The following is a 6847-nucleotide window of genomic DNA, read 5'->3' as shown; positions in this document are numbered from 1 at the left end:
GCCAAAGGTTTCTGGGGAGGGCTGCCTTATTTCTTCTGCTGCAGTAGAACACTCTTCCATGCCACTCAGTGATTACTTCAACAGGCACCATTGTAGTACATAGGCTAGCAGCATACCGGCCCAGGTGGCATTGGGATGCCAGCAGCAGCTGTTCTCTCTGCTTCTGTTACCCTCAGAAGTGAGATACTAGCTAAAATCATCCCTGCCGGTGGAAAACAGTGCCACTATTCACTTCCATTGCCCTATACAACTATATTCATAGCTGTGAGCTATCCTCCTTCAATTGCCTAACCATCTCCCCAGCCCAAGGGCCATACTCACCATGGCTGGTGCTGTGACTGGCGCAGGACTGTATCGTCCCAAGAAGTGAGAATGCAGTGCTCACAACTTTTGGGGATCAAGAGGTGTGAGTCCAGTATCCTAAGGTTTGATTTCTGTTGTGAATATACTGACAATGGTACTCCTGTGTGTTGTGTCTGCAGCTGCTGCTATTGTGGCCTTTAGGGTCTCCCCCTCCACACCCACAGAAAGCCTGAGCCAGATAAGAAAGAGAGAGAGGACGACTCAGGCTTATGTGTTCTAGGACATGTTGTAAGCCTGTACTGCATCAGAGACTGAGAACAGGGCCTGGAGGATGACCCTTGCAGACATCATGGGGAAGGAAGGAGTGGAGAGGAGAAGGAGATGCACCAGAGCATAATGGGACTTCTCAGGCAGCAAACCAAGACCCTGCAGACTCTGGTAGACCTGTAGGTCCAAGAATCCCAGGCTCGCCTCCCTCTGCAGCCCATAGACAACTCAATGTTGGGACCTCCTTACACCATCCTCAACATTCCACGTGGCACTGCACTACCCCTACTAATCCAATCCGGGGCACATTAAAGACAATCACAGCTGCACATACATGGACCTGTGAAAGACACGGTTAGTGTGTGTGCACCTGAAATATAAAATGGCAGTTCTTTCCCATTCGTAAGTTGTGTTCCCTTAATTTACCAAGTTTTATAAAGTTCTAAATGTTTAATAATTTGCCTGGTTCACATTACAGAATAAAATTCTATTTTTTGAAATATAATTCATCTTTATTCGTTCACAACATATGCTATCTGGTTCTGAGCATGTCTGACGCTCACCAATTTCCTGTTACTTCATTTTATCTCAGAACCCACAATATCATTCTCACAGTATTAAAAGGTGCATTGACAAAGTTTTATATTACTACACACACAGCACTCACTACAAGATTCATACTGGGCTCAAAAGAGCAAGGCCAGCTGGAGCATGCAACTATGAACCCTATTAAAATGGTCTTTCAGAGCCTCCCAGAGCCATATAGCTCTTCTTATAGCCCTTGTATCTGGCTATTCAAATTCAGCAGACAGCCATTCACTCCACCTCCGCCCTCCAGCCTGGTGGAAACTTTTCCCCCTTCGCTTCACAGATATTCTGCAGCACACAGCAGGCAGTTACAATCTTTGGCATTTTTTTTCATTGAGGTCCAGTCTCGTAAATAGACAATGCCATTGACCCTTCAGACAACCAAAGGTGCATTCAACTCTTTTTCTGCACCTACTGAACCTGTGATTCAAATGGTCCTTGGTGCTGTTGAGGTACCTGGTGTACAGACTTATGAGCCATGGGAGCAAGGGATAGACTGGATCTCCCAGGATCACTGTTAGCATTTCAACATTCCTGATGATAATCCACCAGCTGGAAAAGAAAGTCCCTGATTGTAGCTTTCTGAACAGTCTTGTGTTCTTAAAGATGTGTGCATCATGTACCTTCCCTGACCAGCCCACAGTGATGTCACTGGTGATCCACCAGTGCTTGCATTACCATAGAAAAATAGCCCTCTCCGTTGATGTACTCTGTGGTTTGGTGCTAAAATAAAGATGTGTGCCCTCTATTGTGTGCCACAGTTCAGGAAGCCCATTGCTGCACAACTATTCACTATGTACTGCACATTTCCCAGAGCCACAGTCCTGTGTCGTAGGAGGCAATTAATGGCCCTGCATACTTGCACGACAGCTGCCCCCAGGGGGCGTCCTTAGCCATAGGCCAAATAGGCAGCCGCGTAGGGCACCACTCTGCCTAGGGCACCACTCTGCCGGGAGTCTAGACAGACGGGAAGCAGTGGAGCAGGTAAGAGCAGGGCTGCTGGGTCTGAGAGAGAGCCGAAGGCAGCACAATCTGAGGGAGGAGATTGGCTGCTGGGGTGTCTGGGAAGGGGCGGGGTGGCGAAGGAGGAACTCACCTGAGAGTGTGACTCTCCCCCGGCGTGAGGTGAGGCAGGCTCAGCGCCTGCAGTATCCTTTGTTGCCTCCCATAATGTCCATTCTTCTCCCCTCCCCCCACGGAGCACCCCTCTCTCCCCCCACCCCTCTGGCAGGCTGGGTTGGGGCTGACTGGCTGCGTGCTGAGGAAAGGTTTCAGAGTAGCAGCCCTGTTAGTCTGTATTCGCAAAAAGAAAAGGAGGACTTGTGGCACCTTAGAGACTCACAAATTTATTAGAGCATAAGCTTTCGTGAGCTACAGCTCACTTCATCGGATGCATGTAGCTGTAGCTCACGAAAGCTTATGCTCTAATAAATTTGTTAGTCTCTAAGGTGCCACAAGTCCTCCTTTTCTTTGTGCCGAGGAAAGAAAGTGAAAGTAACTCACTTCCTCGGCAGCCAGCCAGGATTGGAATGGTCACACACAGCTGGCTGGGCCAGATAGCATGTGTAAAAAATCAGGATGGGGGTTGGGGTAGGGTGACCAGATGTCCCACTTTTATAGGGACAGCCCCAATTTTTGGGTCTTTTTCTTATATAGGCTCCTATTACCCTCCATCCCCGTCCTGATTTTTCACACTTGCTGTCTGGTCACCCTAGTTGGGGGTAATTGGTGCCTATATAAGACAAAGCCCCAAATATCGGGACTGGCCCTATAAAATAAGGACATCTGGTCACCCTAGCTGGGGAGCGCGTCTCTCCCCCGGGCTGGCAGCGATCCTTCTCATCTGGGGGGAGCTGCGCAGGGCAGGATGAGCTGCTGTGGCTGTGTAGGTGCCCTGTCCCTGAGATCAGGTGCTGTGCTAACTTCACCATGGTACGTTAGGCTGGCAGTGGCGCCCATTGGCATATGATCGGACCTGAGGGTTTGCTGCTGCTGTTGCCACTCTGCACTCCAAGAGGTGGATGCTGGGGTCCTGCAGTTTTCCACCTATTTCCTCCTCTACCAGCAGGCTGGGGCGTGAGTGAGCCAAGCATGAAAGCAGTACTGTGTTGCCATTTAGATTGTCATTTAACAACTTTGTGTGCCAAAAATGCTTGCTAACAATCCTGAATCCAATTTCAATATTTTAAAAAAAAAAAATCAATATCTTAGCCAAAACCAGAAAATTAAGTTGTTGACAATTGTTTGGGGCAGGGAGTGAGCCAGTTTTCATCAGAGAAACAAAAAATGCTGACTGGCTTTCCAATAGCCCTGTTACTGCTAAATAGAGTCCTCCAACAACTGTAATATGCGCATCTCCTTACTAGGGTATAGAGTGACCATATGTTGTACTAAGATTCTCTTGCTTTTTTTCCCCAGTGAGTCAGTATAGCTTTTGCCAGCCCAGAGGTTGGGCAGCCAATGTCTTATGTTTTCACAATGTTTTGTCCAACTTTCATACACGGTTAATATGAGTTAAAAAGGCCAGGGACACTTCCTTGTGAAGAATCTGTGCAGCAGATCATGCTAGAGCTGTGAAAATGTAAGTTTTTGATGGAACTTTAGAGGCAGTGATTTATCATGTATTTCTGGCCGTGCCCAAAATGTGCTGCTATTGCTAATGTCTTTCCAAACAAAAATAAGGCACAATAGGATTTCTGTAACATTTCTGTGCTACCTTAATCTAGATGAGATGATTCTGTGCTGACTTCATTTTGGTCACTTTGTGCTTTACCTAGGAGTAAAACTAGGGTTATATTTTGCCACTGTTTGGAAACCCAGCTTATTAAACTGGATAATGCTATTGATCTAGTTACAGTATAAGGTTGATAGAGATTGGTAACTAGCATTAAGACTGATGCCCACTATACATTTTAAAACTAAAAAGTGGCTTTGTAAAAATGACATGGGTTTCCAGCTCTACTGTGTCTCAGACAGGGTGGAGCGCCTTGTGAGGTGGTGTCCTGCACTCAAGGTCACAGACTCACGACTATCCTATATTAGTTATTTTAAATAATATTTCTGATAATTTAAACAGTTATTTCTTTAAAAAACACCCTTATTAGTTATGTCGTATCAAAAACAACTTTCTGGGTCACAAAAAAGAAAATGGAAAGATGAAATAGGATTAGCTGTACAAGCACAGAAGGGTTCTCTACTTAAAACAATAAAGTTCATAAAGATCATCAAGTAACTGCCGAAGAAAATTTTTATGCAGATGAAGCTCAAGAAATGCAACAACACACAGAACAATCATTTGAAACAGATGCAGACACAAAACAAGAAATTACTACCGTTGACACTGTACTAGCATGGGATATAGATGACATTGGCACATGGCCGCAACCTTTAAACAACGAATTCCATGCCATTATACTTGAGAATAAAAGGTATACTGGGAGAATAAGAGGTCTTGAATATCCTAAAGACATTAGAGGTAGGAAATTCACAGAAAACAATTACTACAAAAGACTTTCTAATGGTGAAATTGTAAACAGACGGTGGCTTGTGTACTCTAAATGGAAGGATCGCTATATTTTGTTTCCCATGCAAGCTTTTCAATAGTTGCAATTTTAAGATAGCAGCCATGGGTATTAATGATTGGAAAAATCTTAGTCACATATTACCACAACATGAAAAGGCACAACACCACACTAAAAGTATGCACAGCTGAGTGTAAGGTTAAAAAATCAGACAACTCTTGACACCCAAAATCAAAGATTGCTGGAGTCAGAGAAGCCGCATTGGCATCGTGTTCTTGAACGTCTATTATCTATTGTTGAATATCTATCAACAATCAATCTTGCTTTTAGAGGAAGTGTTGAGAAATTATTCCAGCCCCAAAATGGCAATTTTTGTGGGTCTTGTACAACTGCTGGGAAAATTTGACACAGTGATGAGTGAACATCTCTGAAGAGTAACTGAAAATGAAATACTCGAGCCCTATTTGGGACCAAAAATTCAAAATGAATTGATCATGCTAATGAGTGATAAACTGAGAGACAAAATTGTTTCATTGGTTACTTTGGCAAAATATTTTGCCGTAATTATAGATTGCACTCTGGACATAAGTCATCAAGAACAGATGTCATTAGTAGTGAGATTGGTCGATATTAATGATTCAGCACAGATTACAGTTAAGAAATCATTTATCACATTTTTAGAAGTAGAGGACACTACAGATTTTGGACTTCTTCAAGCTCTCCTTGATGAACTAAAACGAATGGGATTGTCCATAATGAACATTAGAGGACAAGGCTATGATAATGGTGCCAATATGAGAGGATGCATTTCTGGTGTGCAAGCTAGATTGCTGGCAGAAAATCCACGAGCATTTTTTGTTCTGTGTGCATGCCACAGCCTTAATTTGATTTTGTGTGATATGGCCAAGTGTTCTGTAGAAGCTATTTCTTTTTTTGGTTTGCTGCAATGCATTTACGTGCTCTTTTCAGCTTCCACTCAACGATGGCAAATATTCAAAGCACATGTCAATGGTATTACCACTGGGAAAGCAGAGTAGAAAGTGCAAAGACATTGAGATATCAATTTGAGGAAGTTTACGAAGCACTGGTTGCTATTTCGGAAGAAGCCAGAGATCCAAAAGCTAAAAGTGAAGCACAGTCACTGGCCTCTGAAATATCCAACTTCAAGTTTCTAACATCTGTCATAATCTGGTATGACATTCTTGTTAAAATCTCAAGTGTAAGCAAAATAATGCAGAGTCCAATGATGCAGCTTGATTCAACACTTATCTTACTAAAGAACACACAAGACTTTTTAATGAAATACAGAGAAAATGGATTCAAAGAAGCACAGGTTACAGCAAGAGAGCTTGCACAGGCACTCAGTATAGAACCAAAATTTCCATGTCCGAACGTGAAATGAGTTTGAAGGAAAAAACGGCAAGCAAAATATGAAGGCGCAGATGAGCCCATAGAGGATCCAGAAAAGAAGTTTGAGGTTGAATTTTTTAATGTTGTCATGGATAAAGCAATATCTGCAGTTGATGAAAGGTTTAATACCTTACGAACACACCACGAACAGTTTGGATTTTTGTATGACGTAACTAAATTCAATGAAATAGGAAAACAAGAGCAGCAAATGACAAAGTGCAAGAACCTAGAATGCCTCCTGAAGCACGGTGATAGTTTTGATTTAAATGGACTTGAACTGTACGAAGAATTGAGTACATTGTCATCAATGTTGCCATATGCAAAATCGGCGATGGACAGTTTATTCATATCAGCAAACTTGTTGACATATATCCTAATGTGTACATTGCCACTCATATTCTCCTGACAATTCCTGTAACAGTAGCATCAGGAGAATGGAGTTTCTCAAAACTAAAGCTCATTAAAAGTTATCTCTGTTCTACAATGAGTCAGGAACGACTGACTGGTCTTGGTATTCTTGCAATCGATCAAGACATCACTTTGTCTTTGTCATACATTATTACTGATTTTGCAGCCAAAAAAGCCAGAAAAATCGCTTTTAATTAAAAACAAATCCTTGTTTCAATACCTCTTCATAGATATTTCCAATAAAATGTTGACAAATTTAAAAAATTATTTGAATCATTCTGTCAATAAATCAGAATTTTTTTCTTTAGCGCTACTTCTTTAGTGCTAGTGCATCAGCATTACAGTGTGGT

Source organism: Dermochelys coriacea, chromosome 1, assembly GCF_009764565.3.
Source record: "Dermochelys coriacea isolate rDerCor1 chromosome 1, rDerCor1.pri.v4, whole genome shotgun sequence".
In the NCBI taxonomy this organism is placed as follows: Eukaryota; Metazoa; Chordata; order Testudines; family Dermochelyidae; genus Dermochelys; species Dermochelys coriacea.
Note: the sequence above shows the minus strand (reverse complement) of the source record.